The sequence below is a fragment of the Budorcas taxicolor genome, chromosome 16 (genome assembly GCF_023091745.1).
Source record: "Budorcas taxicolor isolate Tak-1 chromosome 16, Takin1.1, whole genome shotgun sequence".
In the NCBI taxonomy this organism is placed as follows: Eukaryota; Metazoa; Chordata; class Mammalia; order Artiodactyla; family Bovidae; genus Budorcas; species Budorcas taxicolor.
This window is the reverse complement of record NC_068925.1, coordinates 41,543,700-41,556,094: the sequence shown is the minus strand read 5'-3', so window position 1 is coordinate 41,556,094 and position 12,395 is coordinate 41,543,700. Positions and strand designations below refer to the sequence as shown.

Here is a 12,395-nt window from a genome sequence, read left to right as displayed (position 1 = left end):
CGCAGTAATTTCTTGGCATGCCATCTCATCACATGGGTAATACTATGTGCTTTATTTACAAGAGTGACTTCTCTCGCTTTCTCATTTACTGTCTTATAGGTTACTGCTGGAACCTCTTATTTTCTAGGGCAATTAAACATGTAAATAATTTATTCCTTGTTAATAAATATAAGAAATGGGGCACTGATATGTGATGTAAGGGGAAGATCCTTTATATTGTTTACTGCAAAGAGTGTCTGGTGTCACCTGATTTTCTAGAGCTGGTACCAAGAACTCATGAATGTTTGATTTCTGTGGTCCATAGAGCAGTTTCCACTTGTACTCAATAGCACTGTGAGTCGGATGACTTTATCAGGTCTTGTCACAGTTCTGGAGATTGGGTATCCCATCAACCACTCAGAAAGGAAAAATATTTCTTATAGTTAAAAACAGGAATAAAAAAAGCTTTCACTTCCTTCAATTAGTGTGAAATTTATTTACTCAGGTTGTGAGTGCTTGGAAATTGTCTACTTCTTTTTTTTCCATTTAAGCTAGTTATGATTCAGAAAAACATTTAAAAGCCAACTAGAAAGTCTGTGGCTTTGGAAGCCATACTTACACTTTCCCACAAAAGGAAATAGATCCCTATTAGTTAAAAGTCTAGCTTAGAATTGATCACTAGACTACAGTATATTTGTTTGCTTACCTCATTGTCTTTCAGATGCGAGAAGATGAACAAAATACAGTTCTCCCCTTTTTATATTTCTCACTCACCACTGAGTCATATCTATATACAAAATGACCTAATACAATTTATCAGCACAAGAGTAGGCAGGCCTTCAAATTTTCTGGCTTTTATCAAAGTGTAGATTCTTTCATTTTTCTCCTGGGGACTAATTCACCTGGATCCCACTATCAACTTCAACAGAATGGCTTTCATCTGACATTTTATACATTATACTTCTGCCTTTATAAAGAGCCATTTTGTACATTTGGACAGCATTTTATTATTTTTTCTTAATTTTATTTTTGGTAAAATAAACTTACAGTACCAGGGAAACCTTTCAACATGTATAATCACATATTTTTACTATGTACAACTTCCAAAACAAGTGCTTTCAGCTCCAAGTAAAGTGATGTTAAAACATCCTGACAATACTTAAACTGTAGGAAATTTCTTAGATGGCCAATATTTTCCTTAGCTTAGAAAAAAAGTTATACAATTGACAAATATCAATAAGACCTTCAGTCAGTTGAGAATCATAAAAATGTTTTCTCAAGTTCAGTCATCTGGATCTTATGGACTGTGGAGTAGTTGTGAAAGTTCAACAAGCAAAGTGAAAGCCTATGGATATTCAAACTTGAGTATTTCAGATGAGGTCCTATAGGTTTATGATCAGTCAACCAAAAATAAAAGGTATTCTTATGATGGGAGAACTTGGTAATCTGGCTCATATACCATTCTTCACGGACTCCATTCTCATCAATGATTAAAGGTGCATGGAATTCTCTCTCTGTCATATAACTTTTTAGTCCTTCTCCAGTATAGGAAATAAGAGGAGAGATTTCACATTGGATTGGTGCATCATTGGCACCCTTCAAGTGGGGAATTGCTGGGAGGCAAGAGCCACTTTCATCTATGACATGGCCTCTTGCATTGAAGACCCAACAATGATGGAGGGACATCAAAACATGCCTTGCAGTAGTAGAGTTGTCCATTCTGACTGTTTTTGTCCTTCAGTGGGGAAAACTCATCTTCCCCTAATACTTCATAACCATAAACTTTGTGGATTCCATTGTTCTTTCACTGGTTATTATATACCTCAAAAAGATGAATTTGTTGCCATGATATTATTCAGCTAACTATTGAAGCCTCAGGATACAGTCTGATTGAATCTGAAAAAGTGTCTTACAGGATGGCAAACCAACATCATACATTCTGTAGAGACATGCAACACTAGGTCTTGTCCCCTGCCCACCAGCTAGAAGAACTGCCAATTTGTTCCAAGAAATCTGGAAAAGTCCTTGTCCTTCAGTTTCTCAGGCCTGCAGCTGATTTGGATCCCTGGTATCCCTGCCCAACACCTCTCAAGGGACAGGTTCCGTTTAAGCATCCACTTTCTCTGGGAAGAATGATTAAATCGATCAGTCATCTTTTGGTAAAAGGAGTTCAGCTCCTCAAACTTCATGGTCTGGAGCTCTGCATAAAGTTCTACCTGTTGGGCTTTTTCCAGCTCATTCCAGAAGTGTAGCAGGTGTTCTTGTCCAGCTTTGGACATCCTGAGTTTGAGGCCATTAACATTCATCATGTTCTGGGATTCAGGTGTTTTGATAACTGGGGTATAGTTTCTACACCTGTAAACCTCCCTCAGCCTGAGATAGCTCTTCCTCGCTCTGGCTCCTTTGGCATGGCCACTCATTGGCATCCAGTGCCAGCTCCCACTCCAAGTGTACACCCTCATCTGGGGCCGGGGCAGCAGGGCAGTTGGAAGCTGGGGGTGAGGGGTGGATTGACAGCCTCAGTCACTCCATCCACCCTTTGCTGCAGTGAATGGTTGCCTTGGACAGCATTTTAAAGTCATATGTAAAAACAGTAGAAGTTATCGTCAGATGTTATCTACATGTCACTCATAGAGATGGGTCCAGGAAATGACTTCCTTTCTTTTTTCTTTCTTTCAGATGATTTGGTGTCTTAAATATAAGAAAATGAAAACGTCATCACTTAACACATTTGCTTCCCTTTTGCAATGGCTGTCAGAGTTTAGAGCCAAACACATTGCTCAAATATCATCCTCTATCTGATAATGCCCATCTTTTCTGTTTGGTGTCCTAATGACTTTAGAACTGAAAATAGGATGGCCTTTGTCCACAGTTATACTACGGTTCCAATTTCAGCTCTTCCTCTTGCTACTTACAGGAAGCTACATGACCACTTGTCAATCCACTTGACTTCTATGTGCCTCACTTTGCTTATGTACAAAATAGATAAACATAATCCTTCTTTCATCAAATTGTGAAAAATAATGAAAATCTGTTTTTTTATCCTTCAAGATTAGTTTATTTCTTTAAGATGGACCACTTTGAGTTTTTAATCCTTAAATACTTTGCTGAGTTTAAATCTGTTTATGGTGAGCTGCTGACTGGAAAAAGTGCATCTTTGTAGCTAGAGCTTAAAGGTCCTTCATACAGAGGAGGAAGAAAGCCACTGGGAAGTCAGAAAGTTGTTTATGGTTTTCTGAATAATTTAAAAATTAAACTTTCTTTTGGTGAAGAAAATGGCAGCCCACTCCAGTATTCTTGCCTGGGAAATCCCATGGACAGATGAGCTGGGCAGGCTATAATCCATGGGGTTGCAAAAGTCAGACATGATTTAGCAACTAAGCCACTACCACCATACTTATTTGTAGCAGAACATGGTTTTACAACCTGTTCAGCATACAGCTCCAAGAAGCCAGTACCAATTGATTGGAGTTAGAATCAGAACTAAATTCGCTTGGCATCTCTGTGTTTGTCACTTAAAAACATGGGCATATCTTTATGAATTTTTTTTTTTCTGAAGTAAGAAAGTAATCCATGTGGCTTCTTCCATACCTTCTCATCTAATTTACCCTATAATTTAGAAGTAGTATAGAAATAATTTTCAAAATGGAAAAATCAAGATTGTCTCTGACCATAGAACAGATTTTTCAAAAGCAGATATAAAAGACCCAAGACAAGCAGGACAATTAATCCTAGGTTATAATCTCAGTGTTATTATAAATCTCTTGATTAACAAGTAGGAAGTACAATTCAGTTTACCAAAGGATTATTTTTGTAACAAAAATATAGATGGTTTAAAGACTCGATACATAGACTTTTAAATTCATACTCGACATTGGGTCCTGCTTTGCCACTAACAGTCTGACTCTGGGGAAAGTAATTTCTTTGTTTCAGTTTTCTTACCTATAAAGTGAGATCTTGAATTCTCTGTCTCAGTTTCTTCATCTGTAAAATGTGACCAGTAATGATACCTCACTATCATAAGATTCAGTGATTTAATGCTTGCAGAGCACTTAGAGAAGTGCCTAGCATACAGTAAGTTCCTTTTAAATATTAGTTGCTCAGTCGTGTCTGACTCTTTGAAACCCCACGGACTGGAGCCTACCAGGTTCCTCCGTCCGTGGAATTCTCCAGGCAAGAATACTGAAGTGGGTAGCCATTCTCTTCTCCAGGGGATATTCCTGACTCAGCGATGGAACCTGGGTCTCCTGCATTGCAGGCGGATTCTTTACTGGCTGAGCCACCAGGCACGTGTTAACGAAATATAAGCCAGTGAATGATGAAGAAAGCATGGGTAGATATGCAGTCAGGTTGTTATGAAAAAGGAGCGCAGCACAGTCTTTGGAGACAGTCAAGTTGAATTTTGACTCTACCACTTTCTCATTGTGGAGGCTTGGACCAGTCAGTTTTTTCCATCTGAAGAATAAACTTAATAGGTTCTTGGGCTCCCCACTTAAGCGAAAGCCCAATTCCATGATGATTAAAGAAGGCATCTGAATCCTTTGATTTAATAGGTTATAGACTCTAGAGACATATTTCTGAAATTTCTTCCTTTCCTAGCCTTCTTCCTCCTTTTCTTCTTTCCTCGTGCCCTCATTCACTTCTCTTCCTTTCTTCCACACTGACTGAGTGCCTACCATGTGCCAAACATTATCCCAGGTCATGGTGGCACCATAATCCACTTCGCCTCTTTCAAGGGGTCACTATCTAGTACTTGTGTTTTATAAAGCGAGAAACTTTGCTGGTGCTAAACAGGAACTGCAGATATTAAGTCAACTAGGCCTGTTATAGTAACACAGCCCTTTATTTCTACAAGTCATTTTTCTTCTCTCAGGTCTTCCAGTCAATGAATTAAGATCTCTGAGCACTTACTGTGTGTTAGATGATATAATGAGCTCTGGGAACATATAGCTCGTTAACACAGAATGATGCTCACATTCTGGGTTGCCAGGTACTCACAGGGCCATGGAAGAGAGGCACATGCATCCAGAGAACTACCAGGCCTCACTGATGTGTTGGGATAGAGACAAGAGAAGAGAGTTGTAGAAGTCTGGAGTAGGAAGTGTCAGTATATTCCTAGGAACATCAGGGAAGACTTAAAGAGTGAGAAATTTTTATTCAATTTGGGCTTAAAGGAGGAATGGATGTTTCTTAGAGAAGGGAGGTTTCCAGCAGAGATAAGAATGTGAAGGACTGAGTGTGCATACCTTTTGAGGGGAATAGAGATACTCAGTGACCAGTAGGCCCACGGAGACTCGAAGGCCGGCAGTATAGGATAAGGATCCAACTTCCTTATTTCGAATGTGAATGTCCAGTTTTCCCAACACCATTTGTTGAAGAGACTCATCTCCCAATTGTGCAGACTTAGCACCCTTATAAAAAATCATTTAAATACATAAAGTGAAAGTGAAGTCATCAGTCGTGTCCGACTCTTTGCAACCCCGTGGACTGTAGCCCACCAGGATCCTCTGTCCATGGGATTCTCCAGGCAAGAATACTGGAGTGGGTTGCCATTTCCATATGCTAGGGTTTATTTCTGGGCTCTCTAGTTTATTCCATTACTTGTGTATATACAGTGCCAATACAACACTGTTTTGATGTCCATAGCTGTGTAATAAATTTTGAAATAGGAAGTGTCTGACCTCCAACTTTGTTTCTTTTCAAGAGTGTTTTATACATTCTGGGTGCCTTGAAGTTCTAAATGAATTTAAGATACATTGTTCTATTTCTGCAAAAATAAAAAAAACCCCCAGCATTTGGATTTTGATACAAATTGTATTGAATCTGTAGATCTTTTTCAGTAGTTTTCACATCAGAACAATACTAAATTTCCAGTTCATGAATATTGAATATCTTTCCATTTGTTAGCATCTCCTTTAAAATCTCTAAGTAACATTTTGTAGTTTTCAGTGTACAAGTCTTTTATCTCCTTGGTTATGTTTATTCCAAGTATTTTATTCTTTTAGATGTTATTACATGGAATTGTTTTCCTTATTACCTTTTAGAATTGTTCTCTGTTAGTGTACGGAAATGCAAATGATTTTTGTGTATTAATTCTGTGTCCTGCAATTTTGTTTTCTTCTATCAGAACTATTTGTTAAAATTTATTTATTCTACAAGTTAGGATGTGTGTGCATAATCTTTAAAGATTTCTGTAAAATAAGATCATGTTTTCTGAGAACAGATAATTTTACTACTTTCTTTCCAGTTTGAATGCCTTTTATATTTTTCTTCCTTAATTGCTCTGGCTTGAACTTCCAGTATTTTGTAGAATAAAAGTAGTGAAAATGGACAACCTTGCTTTGTTCTTGATATTAGATAAAACACTTTCATTCTTTCACTGTCGAGTTCGATATTAGCTAGGATCTTTCATATATGAATTTCATGATGTTGAGGCAGTTTTCTTCTGCTCCTAGTTTGAGTGTTTTTATCATGAAAGGGTTGAATTTTGTCAAATCTGTAATCAGTTGTAATGATCATGTGTTTTTCCCCCTTCATCCTGTCTTACATTGATTGCTTTTTATATTGGAATAATCCTTACATTCCAGGAAGAAATACCACTTGATCTTGACATATAATTATTTTAATAACTGGTGAATTCTGTTTGCTAGTGTTTTGTTGAGGACTTTTATGTTACTACTCATCAGGAATATGAGTCTATAGTCTTGTAGTGAATTTGCCTTGCTTTGATAGCAAAGCAATGCTTCCCTCTTTAAATGAGTTGGAAATGTTTCCTCTTCTTTAGTTTTCTGGAAAAATTTGAGGGGGATGGTGTTCATCATTTAAATGTTTGATAGAATTCACCAGTGAGGTAATTTGGTCCTTAGGTTTTCTTTTGGAGAGGGTTTTGACTATTGATTAAATCTCTTTACTAGTTATCAGTTTGCTTATATTTTTCTGTTTCCTCATTAGGCTGTGTGTTTCTAGATTTTTGTCCATTTCACCTAGGTTATTCAATTTATTTATGTACAATTGTTCGTAGTACACTCTCATAATCCTTTATATTTTTTTTTATAAAATTGGTAGAAATGTCCGATCCTTCATTTCTAATTTTAGTTATTTAAGTCTTTCTTTTTTCTTAGTCAATCAAGATAACAATTTATCAGTTTTGTCAATTTTTAAAAAGAACCAATTCTTGGTTTCATTTTTCTCTGTTGCTTTTTTATTCTTTATTTTGCTTCTCTCTGCTCTAGTCCTTATTATTTCCTTCCTTCTGCTAACCTTGGGTTTAGTTTGTTTTCCTTGTAGTTCCTTAAGATATAATTTTAGATGGTTGATTTGAGGGAGAGGGTGGGATGATTTGGGAGAATGGCATTGAAACATGTATACTATCATGTAAGAATCGAATCGCCAGTCTATCTATGTCTGATGCAGGATACAGCATGCTTGGGGCTGGTGCACGGGGATGACCCAGAGGGATGTTGTGGGGAGGGAGGTGGGAGGGGGCTTCATGTTTGGGAACGCATGTACACCCATGGTGGATTCATGTCAATGTATGGCAAAACCAATACAATATTGTAAAGTAAAATAAAGTAAAAATAAAAATTAAAAAAAATAATAATAAAAATAAAAAGCAGAGACAAAAAAAAAAGAAATTTTTTTTTCTTTTTTAATTTGCTTACAGCTATAAATATTTCCTTTAAGAGCCTTTTTCCTGATCACATATGTTTTGGCATGTTGTGTTTTCATTTTGTTGAGAATTAAGCATTTGAAACAATAGTCACCACTCCCTGTCTTTGGGGACTAACTCAATGCCAAGACCTTTGCCAATCAGCCTGGCATGAAGACTTGAGGTATTCTCAGACTGTGCATTCATCTTTCCTGAGTCTGTGCATGGACTTTTTCTCTTGTATGTAGGGGGGTTTTAAAGAAAAACAACTTTTTTAGCGCTGTTTTAGATTTACAACAAAATTGAATGGGAGGCACAGAGATTTCCCATATGTCACCTGTCTCCACCCATGCATATCTTTCCCCATTATCAAAATCACTCATTAGAATTACAGATGTTATTTATTTAAAAAAGTTTATTTTTAATTGATTTACAATTTTGGTTTGATTTCTGTCATATATCAACTTGAATTAACCTTCAGTTCAGTTCAGTTCAGTCGCTCAGTTGTGTCCGACTCTCTGCGACCCCATGAAGCACAGCACCCCAGGCCTCCCTGTCCATCACCAACTCCTGGAGTTCACCCAAACTCATGTCCATCGAGTTGGTGATGCCATCCAGCCATCTCATCCTCTGTCGTCCCCTTCTCCTGCCCCCAATCCCTCCCAGCGTCAAAGTCTTTTCCAATGAGTCAACTCTTCTCATGAGGTGGCCAAAGTACTGGAGTTTCAGCTTTAGCATCAGTCCTTCCAAAGAATACCCAGGACCGATCTCCTTTAGAATGAACTGGTTGGATCTCCTTGCAGTCCAAGGGACTCTCAAGAGTCTTCTCCAACACCACAGTTCAAAAGCATCAATTCTTTGGCTCTCAGCCTTCTTCACAGTCTAAATTTCACATCCATACATGACCACTGGAAAAACCATAGCCTTGACTAGACGGACCTTTGTTGGCAAAGTAATGTTTCTGCTTTTGAATATGCTATCTAGGTTGGTCATAACTTTCCTTCCAAGGAGTAAGCGTCTTTTAATTTCATGGCTGCAGTCACCATCTGCAGTGATTTTGGAGCCCCCCAAAATAGTCTGACACTGTTTCCACTGTTTCCTCATCTATTTCCCATGAAATGATGGGACCAGATGCCATGGTCTTAGTTTTCTGAATGTTGCACTTTAGGCCAACTTTTTCACTCTCCTCTGTGTATGTATATCCTCCTCCCTCCCCCTCGAATCCCCCTCCCACCTCTTGCTCATTCCCACCCTTCTAGGTTATTACAGACTCCCAGTTTGAGTTCCCTGAGTCATACAGCAAATTCCCATTGGCTGTCTATTTACATATGTTAGTGTATATGCATCCATGCTACTCTTCTCCATTTATCTCACCCTCTCCCTATACTCTCCCACCCTTGTCCATGTCCATTCTCTATGTCTGCATCTCCATTGCTGCTCTGCAAACAGATTTGCAGAATGACAAATTTTAAAATGAAAGGTGAAAAAAATAAAATAAAATGAAGGATGACCCTACATTGACAGAATGTAATTACTCAGAGTCTACCTTAGGTTTTATTCTTAGTGTTGGACAGTCTCTGGATCTGGATAAATGTATAATGACATATATCCATGATGGTAATATATTTTATTTTTGCTGCTCTGAGAATCCTCTATGCTCTGCCTATTTTTACCTCCATTCCACAGCCTCCCTGACAACCACTGATGTTTTTAGGGTCTCTGTAGTTTTACCTTTTTTACCATGTTATTTACTTGAAATCATATAGTACATAGCTTTTTACAGCTAGGCTTCTTTCATTTAGTAATATGCACTTGAAGTTTCTGCATATGTTTACATGGTTTGATAGTTTCTTTCTAGTGCTGAATGAAATTGCATTGTCTGGATGTACAACAGTTTATTTACCTATTCTCCTCTTGAAGGACATCTTGGTTGCTTCCAAGTATTAGAACATCCACATGCAGGTTTTGGGGTGGATATGTTTTCAATTCCTTTGGATAAATATCAAGGGGTGCAATTTCTGGGTAATATGGTAAGAGTATGTTTAATTTTTTAAGAAACTGTCAAACTGCCTTTACATGACTTGTTAAAATGTTTGAATTTCCCTAAGACACCTTTGCTTCTTCTTGGAGTCTTAGACCTTCTGCTATATTACTTTGCTCATAATCTCTTATCCTCTGCCATCTGTGAGTTTGCAGTCCTCTCCATCTCTTGTGCACTAAGGTGCCTGCTACAGCTTTCAGTAGCCTTCAACTTGATATCCAACTATGCTTTTGTTTCTCTCTGAGATTTATGTTAGGTAAGATAGAAACCTATCTTTCAGGAACCCTCAGAACATTGAAAACAAGTTCTACTTTTAAAATTCTGTCCCAAAAGAGGAGAGAGGGATTGAGGTGACGGCCTTCTGAATGCAGGCAGTGGTGAAGGGGAGAGGATGGGACAAAGAGTTAGCAAAATACCACAAAATTTTCTATGTTAAGTGTATAACTTTTGAGGCTTTCCTTGATTGCTATAGATATATGACTCATTTCTAGAGATCCAACAAAACTATTTCTTATCAATCTATATTTGTCTACTTGGTTCTGCAGGGGAATGAGAGCTTGGAGCTTTCTGGTCTGACTTCTTGCTTGACATCACTTTCCTTAGAGACATCTTGTAATCTGAAAAGAGACTTTAGGACTGAATCCCAGTGAACCCTAGTTTTAAAGAGAGATCAAGAAAGAATCCATGAAGATGAGACAAAAGGCAAACAGGGAACCAGAAGTGAATGGTAGCCTAGAAACCAAGAGGGTTTTGAATTTGGTTAATAATGTTAAAGTCTATTAAGATGTCAAATAAGATAATAGCTAAGACAAGATAATTGAACTTTGATTGATAGAATGATGGTGTAGAAGCAGTATTGCATATGGCAACAGAGAGTTCACCTGAACAGAGAAACTGTATGGAATAATAACTCTGGGTTTCAAAACAGTGAAAATTGAATGATAGTTCACCAAAGAACTTAGCGAATGGCTGAAACATTCAGGCTTTATGAAATCATATTGGAAGAATTGAACAGAAGGAAAATATTCCTGCAAAATGTTATCTTCTAGCTGGTTTTTCTCATTTCTTAAAACGTGTGTCTTCTAGCCATGTTTCTGTCACCTTTTATTTACTGTTGCAGTTTCAAATGATGCTTTAATGGCTAAGAAATTGAAAGCCAGAATTTCCCCTTTTTTAATCATATGAATTCCATTTAGCTTTGTTTTTTAAACTTTTTTTTTGTATTCAATCTTCCATCTTAAGGGTATTAGAGATTTCTGCCTTGAAAATATATTTTCATGTTTTTATCTAAATCCAAATTTGTAAACTCATGTTTACATACTTTATCAGTCAGATTTAAAAGAATCAAGCACAGAAATTGTTCTAAGCAGATCAAGATGTTGGATCTGACTATAGAAGGAGCCCATTAATATTGTTCTGATCCAAAACCAGAGAATGCACTTACCTTATAACCCAGGCCTATCACCCCCTCAATATGTTTTTGGCCATTAAAGTATAAAGGATAGAATGTGTAAAAGCTTGTGGGCATGCTCATTCCTAGTTGGAAAGATAATTCAGATATATGCAATATTTAACTCGAAGATCAATATATTCTTTCACTTGCTTATTCACTCACTCTTCCCATGCACATTTACTGAACATCCACACCATGCAAGACACTGTAGATATAAACACTGTCCAAGCCCCTCAGAGGCTTGCAGTTTAATATAGAGACATAAATGCTCTTACAGAAAAAGGTACAACACCCCAGGTAGGTGAAAGGAAGGAGTGAGCAACACTACAATTATAAACTGACAACAAACTCAGGAGTTGCTTGGAAGTCATGCCAGATGCTTGTTCCATTATAGAAGAGTTGATCATGGTCATCCCTCTTGGTAAGAATCTACTCTGTGTTTACTTCTTTAACAAGGATGTGGTTTTGTGGTAGCATTCACATTACAACATGGTTTGATATACATCAGGAAACAGATGTACAGTGTAATCAGTCAATTACAGTCAATTACTACAGGGTGTCTAGTAAGATCCTTTTAATTATAAATCATAGGAAGAGTGTACAGTTTAGACAAGACCAATGTGAGTCATGCTGTTTATACAACACACTTTAGGCAACATCATGAGCACAGGCACAGCTCTGCTTCCTTTTCTTGGCAATCAGTATCTCAAAGGCTAGAGATGCCAGCCATGGGCATTACTTCCAGCCATGAGACAACCAGATCTTAGCTTGTAAAACAAAAATGTTGTTATCGGTGTCACCGGGCTGAGAGGAAAAATGTTAAGCAAAATGAGAAGTGGATATTTCAGCATAGATTTAGCTTTAGTGATAGCTGATTCTGATTCATGGAGGTAGAATGGGATGAACATGGTACTTACAAAATCAAGCCTTAGGATCAGAGTCTAGTCTGGGTGCTACTCTGTGATGGTCTAATGTTAGTAGAGCTATTCATCTAACCATCCACTAATCCATCCAATGTTTTTTAAGCATTGTCTGTGACCCTGACCTTGGGTAGCTTTTGGATGTAAAGAGATTTAAAAAATCACCTCTAGAGTCCTACATTCCAATGGAGAAGATGTATAAGTAAGCAGATGGTTATACTGTGGGGTAGTAAGAGCTAAAATGTGGATAAATATGACGAGGTTTGGGAACAAATGGAAGAGGCACTTAACTAAGGTGAAAAGGTCAAGGGATGATTTCTCTAGGAAGATGTGGTTGGTTAAATTTCAGAGGAT

General features: G+C 37.6%; 1 pseudogene; it reads right to left on the bottom strand.

The window, feature by feature from the left end:
• Positions 1 to 1,740: 1,740 nt before the first annotated feature.
• LOC128061257 (UDP-N-acetylhexosamine pyrophosphorylase-like) lies at positions 1,741 to 2,285 on the bottom strand (annotated as a pseudogene).
• Positions 2,286 to 12,395: the final 10,110 nt, after the last annotated feature.